The 16,138-nt window shown below is 45.6% G+C and overlaps 10 non-coding genes across 10 annotated transcripts; all 10 read right to left on the bottom strand.

The window, feature by feature from the left end:
- Window positions 1-1,513: 1,513 nt before the first annotated feature.
- On the bottom strand, window positions 1,514-1,585 carry TRNAG-UCC (transfer RNA glycine (anticodon UCC)). The gene has a single exon. It is a non-coding gene; the product is annotated as a tRNA-Gly (tRNA).
- Window positions 1,586-3,095: 1,510 nt separating this feature from the next.
- Window positions 3,096-3,167, bottom strand: TRNAG-UCC (transfer RNA glycine (anticodon UCC)). Its single transcript has one exon. It is a non-coding gene; the product is annotated as a tRNA-Gly (tRNA).
- Window positions 3,168-4,676: 1,509 nt separating this feature from the next.
- Window positions 4,677-4,748, bottom strand: TRNAG-UCC (transfer RNA glycine (anticodon UCC)). The gene has a single exon. It is a non-coding gene; the product is annotated as a tRNA-Gly (tRNA).
- Window positions 4,749-6,269: 1,521 nt separating this feature from the next.
- On the bottom strand, window positions 6,270-6,341 carry TRNAG-UCC (transfer RNA glycine (anticodon UCC)). The gene has a single exon. It is a non-coding gene; the product is annotated as a tRNA-Gly (tRNA).
- A 1,521-nt stretch (window positions 6,342-7,862) lies between these two features.
- Window positions 7,863-7,934, bottom strand: TRNAG-UCC (transfer RNA glycine (anticodon UCC)). The gene has a single exon. It is a non-coding gene; the product is annotated as a tRNA-Gly (tRNA).
- A 1,510-nt stretch (window positions 7,935-9,444) lies between these two features.
- TRNAG-UCC (transfer RNA glycine (anticodon UCC)) lies at window positions 9,445-9,516 on the bottom strand. Its single transcript has one exon. It is a non-coding gene; the product is annotated as a tRNA-Gly (tRNA).
- Window positions 9,517-11,026: 1,510 nt separating this feature from the next.
- On the bottom strand, window positions 11,027-11,098 carry TRNAG-UCC (transfer RNA glycine (anticodon UCC)). The gene has a single exon. It is a non-coding gene; the product is annotated as a tRNA-Gly (tRNA).
- A 1,509-nt stretch (window positions 11,099-12,607) lies between these two features.
- On the bottom strand, window positions 12,608-12,679 carry TRNAG-UCC (transfer RNA glycine (anticodon UCC)). The gene has a single exon. It is a non-coding gene; the product is annotated as a tRNA-Gly (tRNA).
- Window positions 12,680-14,200: 1,521 nt separating this feature from the next.
- On the bottom strand, window positions 14,201-14,272 carry TRNAG-UCC (transfer RNA glycine (anticodon UCC)). The gene has a single exon. It is a non-coding gene; the product is annotated as a tRNA-Gly (tRNA).
- Window positions 14,273-15,793: 1,521 nt separating this feature from the next.
- Window positions 15,794-15,865, bottom strand: TRNAG-UCC (transfer RNA glycine (anticodon UCC)). Its single transcript has one exon. It is a non-coding gene; the product is annotated as a tRNA-Gly (tRNA).
- Window positions 15,866-16,138: the final 273 nt, after the last annotated feature.

Raw genomic sequence — 16,138 nt, 5'->3', positions numbered from 1 at the left:
GTGTGTCCTCTAGGTTCCAGATGTTACAACGCCGAGTGCAGTGGCAATCTTGCACCGGTTCCAATCGTGCATTTGGTGTGGATACCAACATGAAAAGCTGTAGAAATTGTCTTGCAGTGGGTAAAGAACTGGGGATTGAAACCAAGGATAAAGCTGTGCAGAAGAGAAGAAATGGAAAGCAGCAGTACAAATAGTGGAAATGAGCATATGGGCAGCATCGGAAGCAAAGCAGCGAAGAGAAAGGGAGTAAATTCCATGAAATGCATAGGAGATTGATAAAAGCAGAACAAAAAGGGAAGAATTAAATTCAAAGCATGCCCCGAAAAACGTGTGAAGGTCCCACCTGTCATTTATGCTTCTAATTGGGTATCTTTACTTTCAAAGTATAGGGTTGATCCTTTGACGATCACTCTCTTGATTTACAGCAGAGACAGATAGTTGAGAAGTCTTTTCTCACATAGCTAGCACAAGCCTGCGCTTTTCCTTGCTGGCAGGGTGGAAATGACAGATTAGTCCTAGGAAGAAAAATCAAGCAATATTAGCAGAGGATGGTTTCGATCCATTGACCTCTGGGTTATGGGCCAAGCACGCTTCCGCTGCGCCACTCTGCTCCCTTGTGAAAGTGCTCTCTTTATGCAGAGGAGGAGCTTTCAGCGGAGTGGCAAGGGATTGGTGGGGCTCTCTCCTCATTTGCCTAAGCACATCGCAAGGTATGATGGGTACAGAAAATCTTCATCTTCCCCACTCACAGTCAGTCATAACTGAAAGTGCAGACCCTCTTAGGAATTAGCCGTTTCAGGCCTTTACCAAGACAGCAGCTCTCTGTCCCTGTCCTTTCTCTGTGATCCTAGCACTAGCATACTCAGGATTTGGCTTTACCTGGGAGCCAGAGATCTACCCGGTGAGGGCTTGCCCGGTGTGAGGCTTTTGAGCGTTTGGGAGCGTTCGGGACGTGAGAGGACGCTGGACAGGAAACTATGCCAATTTGAAGTATCCAACCTTCCTGCTGCAGCGAGAGGCTCTTTCCGTGGAAATCTGCCACTTGGAGTCATCTCAACTTGCCCTCTGATAAAACATTTTTCTGAGTCGCAGTTACATCCGATGGTTACAAGGTGGCGCTGCATTCAGGTGAGAGCACAAGTATGCACAAAATCTTGGGGACTTTTGCCAGATTTATCGGTGGATCTTGCCTATTATTTTCAGAGGCTAGATATCGCCTAGAAATGCTTTTTAAAATAGGGATGCTGGGGTTATAATGTCTGGTCGGGGCTCAGCCCTTTCATTGCCTGCCCCCAGCAAAATATTTATTATCAGCACATGTGAGTGGTGAGTGCTTTATGGAAAATAGCATATATTGGGACAATGAATGTAGCAGATGAGGCGATCGAGATGTCTACCTACGTGTTTGTTTATTTTTTTATATAACGGCTGATTATTCTGTTTCTGATATTTCAGTTTTGTGACATGTTGCATTAAAATATATCCTGCTTGGAGAATATATAAATATTTGCACTGCGTTGGCCGGGAATCGAACCCGGGTCAACTGCTTGGAAGGCAGCTATGCTCACCACTATACCACCAACACCCTCTGATGTGTGTCCTCTAGGTTCCAGATGTTACAACGCCGAGTGCAGTGGCAATCTTGCACCGGTTCCAATCGTGCATTTGGTGTGGATACCAACATGAAAAGCTGTAGAAATTGTCTTGCAGAGGGTAAAGAACTGGGGATTGAAACCAAGGATAAAGCTGTGCAGAAGAGAAGAAATGGAAAGCAGCAGTACAAATAGTGGAAATGAGCATATGGGCAGCATCGGAAGCAAAGCAGCGAAGAGAAAGGGAGTAAATTCCATGAAATGCATAGGAGATTGATAAAAGCAGAACAAAAAGGGAAGAATTAAATTCAAAGCATGCCCCGAAAAACGTGTGAAGGTCCCACCTGTCATTTATGCTTCTAATTGGGTATCTTTACTTTCAAAGTATAGGGTTGATCCTTTGACGATCACTCTCTTGATTTACAGCAGAGACAGATAGTTGAGAAGTCTTTTCTCACATAGCTAGCACAAGCCTGCGCTTTTCCTTGCTGGCAGGGTGGAAATGACAGATTAGTCCTAGGAAGAAAAATCAAGAAATATTAGCAGAGGATGGTTTCGATCCATCGACCTCTGGGTTATGGGCCCAGCACGCTTCCGCTGCGCCACTCTGCTCCCTTGTGAAAGTGCTCTCTTTATGCAGAGGAGGAGCTTTCAGCGGAGTGGCAAGGGATTGGTGGGGCTCTCTCCTCATTTGCCTAAGCACATCGCAAGGTATGCTGGGTACAGAAAATCTTCATCTTCCCCACTCACAGTCAGTCATAACTGAAAGTGCAGACCCTCTTAGGAATTAGCCGTTTCAGGCCTTTACCAAGACAGCAGCTCTCTGTCCCTGTCCTTTCTCTGTGATCCTAGCACTAGCATACTCAGGATTTGGCTTTACCTGGGAGCCAGAGATCTACCCGGTGAGGGCGAGGCTTTTGAGCGTTTGGGAGCTTTCGGGACGTGAGAGGACGCTGGACAGGAAACTATGCCAATTTGAAGTATCCAACCTTCCTGCTGCAGCGAGAGGCTCTTTCCGTGGAAATCTGCCACTTGGAGTCCTCTCAACTTGCCCTCTGATAAAACATTTTTCTGAGCCGCAGTTACATCCGATGGTTACAAGGTGGCGCTGCATTCAGGTGAGAGCACAAGTATGCACAAAATCTTGGGGACTTTTGCCAGATTTATCGGTGGATCTTGCCTATTATTTTCAGAGGCTAGATATCGCCTAGAAATGCTTTTTAAAATAGGGATGCTGGGGTTATAATGTCTGGTCGGGGCTCAGCCCTTTCATTGCCTGCCCCCAGCAAAATATTTATTATCAGCACATGTGAGTGGTGAGTGCTTTATGGAAAATAGCATATATTGGGACAATGAATGTAGCAGATGAGGCGATCGAGATGTCTACCTACGTGTTTGTTTATTTTTTTATATAACGGCTGATTATTCTGTTTCTGATATTTCAGTTTTGTGACATGTTGCATTAAAATATATCCTGCTTGGAGAATATATAAATATTTGCACTGCGTTGGCCGGGAATCGAACCCGGGTCAACTGCTTGGAAGGCAGCTATGCTCACCACTATACCACCAACGCCCTCTGATGTGTGTCCTCTAGGTTCCAGATGTTACAACGCCGAGTGCAGTGGCAATCTTGCACCGGTTCCAATCGTGCATTTGGTGTGGATACCAACATGAAAAGCTGTAGAAATTGTCTTGCAGAGGGTAAAGAACTGGGGATTGAAACCAAGGACAAAGCTGTGCAGAAGAGAAGAAATGGAAAGCAGCAGTACAAATAGTGGAAATGAGCATATGGGCAGCATCGGAAGCAAAGCAGCGAAGAGAAAGGGAGTAAATTCCATGAAATGCATAGGAGATTGATAAAAGCAGAACAAAAAGGGAAGAATTAAATTCAAAGCATGCCCCGAAAAACGTGTGAAGGTCCCACCTGTCATTTATGCTTCTAATTGGGTATCTTTACTTTCAAAGTATAGGGTTGATCCTTTGACGATCACTCTCTTGATTTACAGCAGAGACAGATAGTTGAGAAGTCTTTTCTCACATAGCTAGCACAAGCCTGCGCTTTTCCTTGCTGGCAGGGTGTAAATGACAGATTAGTCCTAGGAAGAAAAATCAAGCAATATTAGCAGAGGATGGTTTCGATCCATCGACCTCTGGGTTATGGGCCCAGCACGCTTCCGCTGCGCCACTCTGCTCCCTTGTGAAAGTGCTCTCTTTATGCAGAGGAGGAGCTTTCAGCGGAGTGGCAAGGGATTGGTGGGGCTCTCTCCTCATTTGCCTAAGCACATCGCAAGGTATGCTGGGTACAGAAAATCTTCATCTTCCCCACTCACAGTCAGTCATAACTGAAAGTGCAGACCCTCTTAGGAATTAGCCGTTTCAGGCCTTTACCAAGACAGCAGCTCTCTGTCCCTGTCCTTTCTCTGTGATCCTAGCACTAGCATACTCAGGATTTGGCTTTACCTGGGAGCCAGAGATCTACCCGGTGAGGGGAGGCTTTTGAGCGTTTGGGAGCGTTCGGGACGTGAGAGGACGCTGGACAGGAAACTATGCCAATTTGAAGTATCCAACCTTCCTGCTGCAGTGAGAGGCTCTTTCCGTGGAAATCTGCCACTTGGAGTCCTCTCAACTTGCCCTCTGATAAAACATTTTTCTGAGCCGCAGTTACATCCGATGGTTACAAGGTGGCGCTGCATTCAGGTGAGAACACAAGTATGCACAAAATCTTGGGGACTTTTGCCAGATTTATCGGTGGATCTTGCCTATTATTTTCAGAGGCTAGATATCGCCTAGAAATGCTTTTTAACATAGGGATGCTGGGGTTATAATTTCTGGTCGGGGCGCAGCCCTTTCATTGCCTGCCCCCAGCAAAATATTTATTATCAGCACATGTGAGTGGTGAGTGCTTTATGGAAAATAGCATATATTGGGACAATGAATGTAGCAGATGAGGCGATCGAGATGTCTACCTACGTGTTTGATTATTTTTTTATATAACGGCTGATTATTCTGTTTCTGATATTTCAGTTTTGTGACATGTTGCATTAAAATATATCCTGCTTGGAGAATATATAAATATTTGCACTGCGTTGGCCGGGAATCGAACCCGGGTCAACTGCTTGGAAGGCAGCTATGCTCACCACTATACCACCAACGCCCTCTGATGTGTGTCCTCTAGGTTCCAGATGTTACAACGCCGAGTGCAGTGGCAATCTTGCACCGGTTCCAATCGTGCATTTGGTGTGGATACCAACATGAAAAGCTGTAGAAATTGTCTTGCAGTGGGTAAAGAACTGGGGATTGAAACCAAGGATAAAGCTGTGCAGAAGAGAAGAAATGGAAAGCAGCAGTACAAATAGTGGAAATGAGCATATGGGCAGCATCGGAAGCAAAGCAGCGAAGAGAAAGGGAGTAAATTCCATGAAATGCATAGGAGATTGATAAAAGCAGAACAAAAAGGGAAGAATTAAATTCAAAGCATGCCCCGAAAAACGTGTGAAGGTCCCACCTGTCATTTATGCTTCTAATTGGGTATCTTTACTTTCAAAGTATAGGGTTGATCCTTTGACGATCACTCTCTTGATTTACAGCAGAGACAGATAGTTGAGAAGTCTTTTCTCACATAGCTAGCACAAGCCTGCGCTTTTCCTTGCTGGCAGGGTGGAAATGACAGATTAGTCCTAGGAAGAAAAATCAAGCAATATTAGCAGAGGATGGTTTCGATCCATTGACCTCTGGGTTATGGGCCAAGCACGCTTCCGCTGCGCCACTCTGCTCCCTTGTGAAAGTGCTCTCTTTATGCAGAGGAGGAGCTTTCAGCGGAGTGGCAAGGGATTGGTGGGGCTCTCTCCTCATTTGCCTAAGCACATCGCAAGGTATGATGGGTACAGAAAATCTTCATCTTCCCCACTCACAGTCAGTCATAACTGAAAGTGCAGACCCTCTTAGGAATTAGCCGTTTCAGGCCTTTACCAAGACAGCAGCTCTCTGTCCCTGTCCTTTCTCTGTGATCCTAGCACTAGCATACTCAGGATTTGGCTTTACCTGGGAGCCAGAGATCTACCCGGTGAGGGCTTGCCCGGTGTGAGGCTTTTGAGCGTTTGGGAGCGTTCGGGACGTGAGAGGACGCTGGACAGGAAACTATGCCAATTTGAAGTATCCAACCTTCCTGCTGCAGCGAGAGGCTCTTTCCGTGGAAATCTGCCACTTGGAGTCATCTCAACTTGCCCTCTGATAAAACATTTTTCTGAGTCGCAGTTACATCCGATGGTTACAAGGTGGCGCTGCATTCAGGTGAGAGCACAAGTATGCACAAAATCTTGGGGACTTTTGCCAGATTTATCGGTGGATCTTGCCTATTATTTTCAGAGGCTAGATATCGCCTAGAAATGCTTTTTAAAATAGGGATGCTGGGGTTATAATGTCTGGTCGGGGCTCAGCCCTTTCATTGCCTGCCCCCAGCAAAATATTTATTATCAGCACATGTGAGTGGTGAGTGCTTTATGGAAAATAGCATATATTGGGACAATGAATGTAGCAGATGAGGCGATCGAGATGTCTACCTACGTGTTTGTTTATTTTTTTATATAACGGCTGATTATTCTGTTTCTGATATTTCAGTTTTGTGACATGTTGCATTAAAATATATCCTGCTTGGAGAATATATAAATATTTGCACTGCGTTGGCCGGGAATCGAACCCGGGTCAACTGCTTGGAAGGCAGCTATGCTCACCACTATACCACCAACACCCTCTGATGTGTGTCCTCTAGGTTCCAGATGTTACAACGCCGAGTGCAGTGGCAATCTTGCACCGGTTCCAATCGTGCATTTGGTGTGGATACCAACATGAAAAGCTGTAGAAATTGTCTTGCAGAGGGTAAAGAACTGGGGATTGAAACCAAGGATAAAGCTGTGCAGAAGAGAAGAAATGGAAAGCAGCAGTACAAATAGTGGAAATGAGCATATGGGCAGCATCGGAAGCAAAGCAGCGAAGAGAAAGGGAGTAAATTCCATGAAATGCATAGGAGATTGATAAAAGCAGAACAAAAAGGGAAGAATTAAATTCAAAGCATGCCCCGAAAAACGTGTGAAGGTCCCACCTGTCATTTATGCTTCTAATTGGGTATCTTTACTTTCAAAGTATAGGGTTGATCCTTTGACGATCACTCTCTTGATTTACAGCAGAGACAGATAGTTGAGAAGTCTTTTCTCACATAGCTAGCACAAGCCTGCGCTTTTCCTTGCTGGCAGGGTGGAAATGACAGATTAGTCCTAGGAAGAAAAATCAAGAAATATTAGCAGAGGATGGTTTCGATCCATCGACCTCTGGGTTATGGGCCCAGCACGCTTCCGCTGCGCCACTCTGCTCCCTTGTGAAAGTGCTCTCTTTATGCAGAGGAGGAGCTTTCAGCGGAGTGGCAAGGGATTGGTGGGGCTCTCTCCTCATTTGCCTAAGCACATCGCAAGGTATGCTGGGTACAGAAAATCTTCATCTTCCCCACTCACAGTCAGTCATAACTGAAAGTGCAGACCCTCTTAGGAATTAGCCGTTTCAGGCCTTTACCAAGACAGCAGCTCTCTGTCCCTGTCCTTTCTCTGTGATCCTAGCACTAGCATACTCAGGATTTGGCTTTACCTGGGAGCCAGAGATCTACCCGGTGAGGGCTTGCCCGGTGTGAGGCTTTTGAGCGTTTGGGAGCGTTCGGGACGTGAGAGGACGCTGGACAGGAAACTATGCCAATTTGAAGTATCCAACCTTCCTGCTGCAGCGAGAGGCTCTTTCCGTGGAAATCTGCCACTTGGAGTCATCTCAACTTGCCCTCTGATAAAACATTTTTCTGAGTCGCAGTTACATCCGATGGTTACAAGGTGGCGCTGCATTCAGGTGAGAGCACAAGTATGCACAAAATCTTGGGGACTTTTGCCAGATTTATCGGTGGATCTTGCCTATTATTTTCAGAGGCTAGATATCGCCTAGAAATGCTTTTTAAAATAGGGATGCTGGGGTTATAATGTCTGGTCGGGGCTCAGCCCTTTCATTGCCTGCCCCCAGCAAAATATTTATTATCAGCACATGTGAGTGGTGAGTGCTTTATGGAAAATAGCATATATTGGGACAATGAATGTAGCAGATGAGGCGATCGAGATGTCTACCTACGTGTTTGTTTATTTTTTTATATAACGGCTGATTATTCTGTTTCTGATATTTCAGTTTTGTGACATGTTGCATTAAAATATATCCTGCTTGGAGAATATATAAATATTTGCACTGCGTTGGCCGGGAATCGAACCCGGGTCAACTGCTTGGAAGGCAGCTATGCTCACCACTATACCACCAACACCCTCTGATGTGTGTCCTCTAGGTTCCAGATGTTACAACGCCGAGTGCAGTGGCAATCTTGCACCGGTTCCAATCGTGCATTTGGTGTGGATACCAACATGAAAAGCTGTAGAAATTGTCTTGCAGAGGGTAAAGAACTGGGGATTGAAACCAAGGATAAAGCTGTGCAGAAGAGAAGAAATGGAAAGCAGCAGTACAAATAGTGGAAATGAGCATATGGGCAGCATCGGAAGCAAAGCAGCGAAGAGAAAGGGAGTAAATTCCATGAAATGCATAGGAGATTGATAAAAGCAGAACAAAAAGGGAAGAATTAAATTCAAAGCATGCCCCGAAAAACGTGTGAAGGTCCCACCTGTCATTTATGCTTCTAATTGGGTATCTTTACTTTCAAAGTATAGGGTTGATCCTTTGACGATCACTCTCTTGATTTACAGCAGAGACAGATAGTTGAGAAGTCTTTTCTCACATAGCTAGCACAAGCCTGCGCTTTTCCTTGCTGGCAGGGTGGAAATGACAGATTAGTCCTAGGAAGAAAAATCAAGCAATATTAGCAGAGGATGGTTTCGATCCATCGACCTCTGGGTTATGGGCCCAGCACGCTTCCGCTGCGCCACTCTGCTCCCTTGTGAAAGTGCTCTCTTTATGCAGAGGAGGAGCTTTCAGCGGAGTGGCAAGGGATTGGTGGGGCTCTCTCCTCATTTGCCTAAGCACATCGCAAGGTATGCTGGGTACAGAAAATCTTCATCTTCCCCACTCACAGTCAGTCATAACTGAAAGTGCAGACCCTCTTAGGAATTAGCCGTTTCAGGCCTTTACCAAGACAGCAGCTCTCTGTCCCTGTCCTTTCTCTGTGATCCTAGCACTAGCATACTCAGGATTTGGCTTTACCTGGGAGCCAGAGATCTACCCGGTGAGGGCGAGGCTTTTGAGCGTTTGGGAGCGTTCGGGACGTGAGAGGACGCTGGACAGGAAACTATGCCAATTTGAAGTATCCAACCTTCCTGCTGCAGCGAGAGGCTCTTTCCGTGGAAATCTGCCACTTGGAGTCCTCTCAACTTGCCCTCTGATAAAACATTTTTCTGAGCCGCAGTTACATCCGATGGTTACAAGGTGGCGCTGCATTCAGGTGAGAGCACAAGTATGCACAAAATCTTGGGGACTTTTGCCAGATTTATCGGTGGATCTTGCCTATTATTTTCAGAGGCTAGATATCGCCTAGAAATGCTTTTTAAAATAGGGATGCTGGGGTTATAATGTCTGGTCGGGGCTCAGCCCTTTCATTGCCTGCCCCCAGCAAAATATTTATTATCAGCACATGTGAGTGGTGAGTGCTTTATGGAAAATAGCATATATTGGGACAATGAATGTAGCAGATGAGGCGATCGAGATGTCTACCTACGTGTTTGTTTATTTTTTTATATAACGGCTGATTATTCTGTTTCTGATATTTCAGTTTTGTGACATGTTGCATTAAAATATATCCTGCTTGGAGAATATATAAATATTTGCACTGCGTTGGCCGGGAATCGAACCCGGGTCAACTGCTTGGAAGGCAGCTATGCTCACCACTATACCACCAACGCCCTCTGATGTGTGTCCTCTAGGTTCCAGATGTTACAACGCCGAGTGCAGTGGCAATCTTGCACCGGTTCCAATCGTGCATTTGGTGTGGATACCAACATGAAAAGCTGTAGAAATTGTCTTGCAGAGGGTAAAGAACTGGGGATTGAAACCAAGGACAAAGCTGTGCAGAAGAGAAGAAATGGAAAGCAGCAGTACAAATAGTGGAAATGAGCATATGGGCAGCATCGGAAGCAAAGCAGCGAAGAGAAAGGGAGTAAATTCCATGAAATGCATAGGAGATTGATAAAAGCAGAACAAAAAGGGAAGAATTAAATTCAAAGCATGCCCCGAAAAACGTGTGAAGGTCCCACCTGTCATTTATGCTTCTAATTGGGTATCTTTACTTTCAAAGTATAGGGTTGATCCTTTGACGATCACTCTCTTGATTTACAGCAGAGACAGATAGTTGAGAAGTCTTTTCTCACATAGCTAGCACAAGCCTGCGCTTTTCCTTGCTGGCAGGGTGTAAATGACAGATTAGTCCTAGGAAGAAAAATCAAGCAATATTAGCAGAGGATGGTTTCGATCCATCGACCTCTGGGTTATGGGCCCAGCACGCTTCCGCTGCGCCACTCTGCTCCCTTGTGAAAGTGCTCTCTTTATGCAGAGGAGGAGCTTTCAGCGGAGTGGCAAGGGATTGGTGGGGCTCTCTCCTCATTTGCCTAAGCACATCGCAAGGTATGCTGGGTACAGAAAATCTTCATCTTCCCCACTCACAGTCAGTCATAACTGAAAGTGCAGACCCTCTTAGGAATTAGCCGTTTCAGGCCTTTACCAAGACAGCAGCTCTCTGTCCCTGTCCTTTCTCTGTGATCCTAGCACTAGCATACTCAGGATTTGGCTTTACCTGGGAGCCAGAGATCTACCCGGTGAGGGCGAGGCTTTTGAGCGTTTGGGAGCTTTCGGGACGTGAGAGGACGCTGGACAGGAAACTATGCCAATTTGAAGTATCCAACCTTCCTGCTGCAGCGAGAGGCTCTTTCCGTGGAAATCTGCCACTTGGAGTCCTCTCAACTTGCCCTCTGATAAAACATTTTTCTGAGCCGCAGTTACATCCGATGGTTACAAGGTGGCGCTGCATTCAGGTGAGAGCACAAGTATGCACAAAATCTTGGGGACTTTTGCCAGATTTATCGGTGGATCTTGCCTATTATTTTCAGAGGCTAGATATCGCCTAGAAATGCTTTTTAAAATAGGGATGCTGGGGTTATAATGTCTGGTCGGGGCTCAGCCCTTTCATTGCCTGCCCCCAGCAAAATATTTATTATCAGCACATGTGAGTGGTGAGTGCTTTATGGAAAATAGCATATATTGGGACAATGAATGTAGCAGATGAGGCGATCGAGATGTCTACCTACGTGTTTGTTTATTTTTTTATATAACGGCTGATTATTCTGTTTCTGATATTTCAGTTTTGTGACATGTTGCATTAAAATATATCCTGCTTGGAGAATATATAAATATTTGCACTGCGTTGGCCGGGAATCGAACCCGGGTCAACTGCTTGGAAGGCAGCTATGCTCACCACTATACCACCAACGCCCTCTGATGTGTGTCCTCTAGGTTCCAGATGTTACAACGCCGAGTGCAGTGGCAATCTTGCACCGGTTCCAATCGTGCATTTGGTGTGGATACCAACATGAAAAGCTGTAGAAATTGTCTTGCAGAGGGTAAAGAACTGGGGATTGAAACCAAGGACAAAGCTGTGCAGAAGAGAAGAAATGGAAAGCAGCAGTACAAATAGTGGAAATGAGCATATGGGCAGCATCGGAAGCAAAGCAGCGAAGAGAAAGGGAGTAAATTCCATGAAATGCATAGGAGATTGATAAAAGCAGAACAAAAAGGGAAGAATTAAATTCAAAGCATGCCCCGAAAAACGTGTGAAGGTCCCACCTGTCATTTATGCTTCTAATTGGGTATCTTTACTTTCAAAGTATAGGGTTGATCCTTTGACGATCACTCTCTTGATTTACAGCAGAGACAGATAGTTGAGAAGTCTTTTCTCACATAGCTAGCACAAGCCTGCGCTTTTCCTTGCTGGCAGGGTGTAAATGACAGATTAGTCCTAGGAAGAAAAATCAAGCAATATTAGCAGAGGATGGTTTCGATCCATCGACCTCTGGGTTATGGGCCCAGCACGCTTCCGCTGCGCCACTCTGCTCCCTTGTGAAAGTGCTCTCTTTATGCAGAGGAGGAGCTTTCAGCGGAGTGGCAAGGGATTGGTGGGGCTCTCTCCTCATTTGCCTAAGCACATCGCAAGGTATGCTGGGTACAGAAAATCTTCATCTTCCCCACTCACAGTCAGTCATAACTGAAAGTGCAGACCCTCTTAGGAATTAGCCGTTTCAGGCCTTTACCAAGACAGCAGCTCTCTGTCCCTGTCCTTTCTCTGTGATCCTAGCACTAGCATACTCAGGATTTGGCTTTACCTGGGAGCCAGAGATCTACCCGGTGAGGGGAGGCTTTTGAGCGTTTGGGAGCGTTCGGGACGTGAGAGGACGCTGGACAGGAAACTATGCCAATTTGAAGTATCCAACCTTCCTGCTGCAGTGAGAGGCTCTTTCCGTGGAAATCTGCCACTTGGAGTCCTCTCAACTTGCCCTCTGATAAAACATTTTTCTGAGCCGCAGTTACATCCGATGGTTACAAGGTGGCGCTGCATTCAGGTGAGAACACAAGTATGCACAAAATCTTGGGGACTTTTGCCAGATTTATCGGTGGATCTTGCCTATTATTTTCAGAGGCTAGATATCGCCTAGAAATGCTTTTTAACATAGGGATGCTGGGGTTATAATTTCTGGTCGGGGCGCAGCCCTTTCATTGCCTGCCCCCAGCAAAATATTTATTATCAGCACATGTGAGTGGTGAGTGCTTTATGGAAAATAGCATATATTGGGACAATGAATGTAGCAGATGAGGCGATCGAGATGTCTACCTACGTGTTTGATTATTTTTTTATATAACGGCTGATTATTCTGTTTCTGATATTTCAGTTTTGTGACATGTTGCATTAAAATATATCCTGCTTGGAGAATATATAAATATTTGCACTGCGTTGGCCGGGAATCGAACCCGGGTCAACTGCTTGGAAGGCAGCTATGCTCACCACTATACCACCAACGCCCTCTGATGTGTGTCCTCTAGGTTCCAGATGTTACAACGCCGAGTGCAGTGGCAATCTTGCACCGGTTCCAATCGTGCATTTGGTGTGGATACCAACATGAAAAGCTGTAGAAATTGTCTTGCAGTGGGTAAAGAACTGGGGATTGAAACCAAGGATAAAGCTGTGCAGAAGAGAAGAAATGGAAAGCAGCAGTACAAATAGTGGAAATGAGCATATGGGCAGCATCGGAAGCAAAGCAGCGAAGAGAAAGGGAGTAAATTCCATGAAATGCATAGGAGATTGATAAAAGCAGAACAAAAAGGGAAGAATTAAATTCAAAGCATGCCCCGAAAAACGTGTGAAGGTCCCACCTGTCATTTATGCTTCTAATTGGGTATCTTTACTTTCAAAGTATAGGGTTGATCCTTTGACGATCACTCTCTTGATTTACAGCAGAGACAGATAGTTGAGAAGTCTTTTCTCACATAGCTAGCACAAGCCTGCGCTTTTCCTTGCTGGCAGGGTGGAAATGACAGATTAGTCCTAGGAAGAAAAATCAAGCAATATTAGCAGAGGATGGTTTCGATCCATTGACCTCTGGGTTATGGGCCAAGCACGCTTCCGCTGCGCCACTCTGCTCCCTTGTGAAAGTGCTCTCTTTATGCAGAGGAGGAGCTTTCAGCGGAGTGGCAAGGGATTGGTGGGGCTCTCTCCTCATTTGCCTAAGCACATCGCAAGGTATGATGGGTACAGAAAATCTTCATCTTCCCCACTCACAGTCAGTCATAACTGAAAGTGCAGACCCTCTTAGGAATTAGCCGTTTCAGGCCTTTACCAAGACAGCAGCTCTCTGTCCCTGTCCTTTCTCTGTGATCCTAGCACTAGCATACTCAGGATTTGGCTTTACCTGGGAGCCAGAGATCTACCCGGTGAGGGCTTGCCCGGTGTGAGGCTTTTGAGCGTTTGGGAGCGTTCGGGACGTGAGAGGACGCTGGACAGGAAACTATGCCAATTTGAAGTATCCAACCTTCCTGCTGCAGCGAGAGGCTCTTTCCGTGGAAATCTGCCACTTGGAGTCATCTCAACTTGCCCTCTGATAAAACATTTTTCTGAGTCGCAGTTACATCCGATGGTTACAAGGTGGCGCTGCATTCAGGTGAGAGCACAAGTATGCACAAAATCTTGGGGACTTTTGCCAGATTTATCGGTGGATCTTGCCTATTATTTTCAGAGGCTAGATATCGCCTAGAAATGCTTTTTAAAATAGGGATGCTGGGGTTATAATGTCTGGTCGGGGCTCAGCCCTTTCATTGCCTGCCCCCAGCAAAATATTTATTATCAGCACATGTGAGTGGTGAGTGCTTTATGGAAAATAGCATATATTGGGACAATGAATGTAGCAGATGAGGCGATCGAGATGTCTACCTACGTGTTTGTTTATTTTTTTATATAACGGCTGATTATTCTGTTTCTGATATTTCAGTTTTGTGACATGTTGCATTAAAATATATCCTGCTTGGAGAATATATAAATATTTGCACTGCGTTGGCCGGGAATCGAACCCGGGTCAACTGCTTGGAAGGCAGCTATGCTCACCACTATACCACCAACACCCTCTGATGTGTGTCCTCTAGGTTCCAGATGTTACAACGCCGAGTGCAGTGGCAATCTTGCACCGGTTCCAATCGTGCATTTGGTGTGGATACCAACATGAAAAGCTGTAGAAATTGTCTTGCAGAGGGTAAAGAACTGGGGATTGAAACCAAGGATAAAGCTGTGCAGAAGAGAAGAAATGGAAAGCAGCAGTACAAATAGTGGAAATGAGCATATGGGCAGCATCGGAAGCAAAGCAGCGAAGAGAAAGGGAGTAAATTCCATGAAATGCATAGGAGATTGATAAAAGCAGAACAAAAAGGGAAGAATTAAATTCAAAGCATGCCCCGAAAAACGTGTGAAGGTCCCACCTGTCATTTATGCTTCTAATTGGGTATCTTTACTTTCAAAGTATAGGGTTGATCCTTTGACGATCACTCTCTTGATTTACAGCAGAGACAGATAGTTGAGAAGTCTTTTCTCACATAGCTAGCACAAGCCTGCGCTTTTCCTTGCTGGCAGGGTGGAAATGACAGATTAGTCCTAGGAAGAAAAATCAAGAAATATTAGCAGAGGATGGTTTCGATCCATCGACCTCTGGGTTATGGGCCCAGCACGCTTCCGCTGCGCCACTCTGCTCCCTTGTGAAAGTGCTCTCTTTATGCAGAGGAGGAGCTTTCAGCGGAGTGGCAAGGGATTGGTGGGGCTCTCTCCTCATTTGCCTAAGCACATCGCAAGGTATGCTGGGTACAGAAAATCTTCATCTTCCCCACTCACAGTCAGTCATAACTGAAAGTGCAGACCCTCTTAGGAATTAGCCGTTTCAGGCCTTTACCAAGACAGCAGCTCTCTGTCCCTGTCCTTTCTCTGTGATCCTAGCACTAGCATACTCAGGATTTGGCTTTACCTGGGAGCCAGAGATCTACCCGGTGAGGGCTTGCCCGGTGTGAGGCTTTTGAGCGTTTGGGAGCGTTCGGGACGTGAGAGGACGCTGGACAGGAAACTATGCCAATTTGAAGTATCCAACCTTCCTGCTGCAGCGAGAGGCTCTTTCCGTGGAAATCTGCCACTTGGAGTCATCTCAACTTGCCCTCTGATAAAACATTTTTCTGAGTCGCAGTTACATCCGATGGTTACAAGGTGGCGCTGCATTCAGGTGAGAGCACAAGTATGCACAAAATCTTGGGGACTTTTGCCAGATTTATCGGTGGATCTTGCCTATTATTTTCAGAGGCTAGATATCGCCTAGAAATGCTTTTTAAAATAGGGATGCTGGGGTTATAATGTCTGGTCGGGGCTCAGCCCTTTCATTGCCTGCCCCCAGCAAAATATTTATTATCAGCACATGTGAGTGGTGAGTGCTTTATGGAAAATAGCATATATTGGGACAATGAATGTAGCAGATGAGGCGATCGAGATGTCTACCTACGTGTTTGTTTATTTTTTTATATAACGGCTGATTATTCTGTTTCTGATATTTCAGTTTTGTGACATGTTGCATTAAAATATATCCTGCTTGGAGAATATATAAATATTTGCACTGCGTTGGCCGGGAATCGAACCCGGGTCAACTGCTTGGAAGGCAGCTATGCTCACCACTATACCACCAACACCCTCTGATGTGTGTCCTCTAGGTTCCAGATGTTACAACGCCGAGTGCAGTGGCAATCTTGCACCGGTTCCAATCGTGCATTTGGTGTGGATACCAACATGAAAAGCTGTAGAAATTGTCTTGCAGAGGGTAAAGAACTGGGGATTGAAACCAAGGATAAAGCTGTGCAGAAGAGAAGAAATGGAAAGCAGCAGTACAAATAGTGGAAATGAGCATATGGGCAGCATCGGAAGCAAAGCAGCGAAGAGAAAGGGAGTAAATTCCATGAAATGCA

This window comes from Triturus cristatus, chromosome 11 (assembly GCF_964204655.1).
Source record: "Triturus cristatus chromosome 11, aTriCri1.1, whole genome shotgun sequence".
NCBI lineage: Eukaryota > Metazoa > Chordata > Amphibia > Caudata > Salamandridae > Triturus > Triturus cristatus.
Note: the sequence above shows the minus strand (reverse complement) of the source record. Positions and strands in the feature narration are given on the sequence as shown.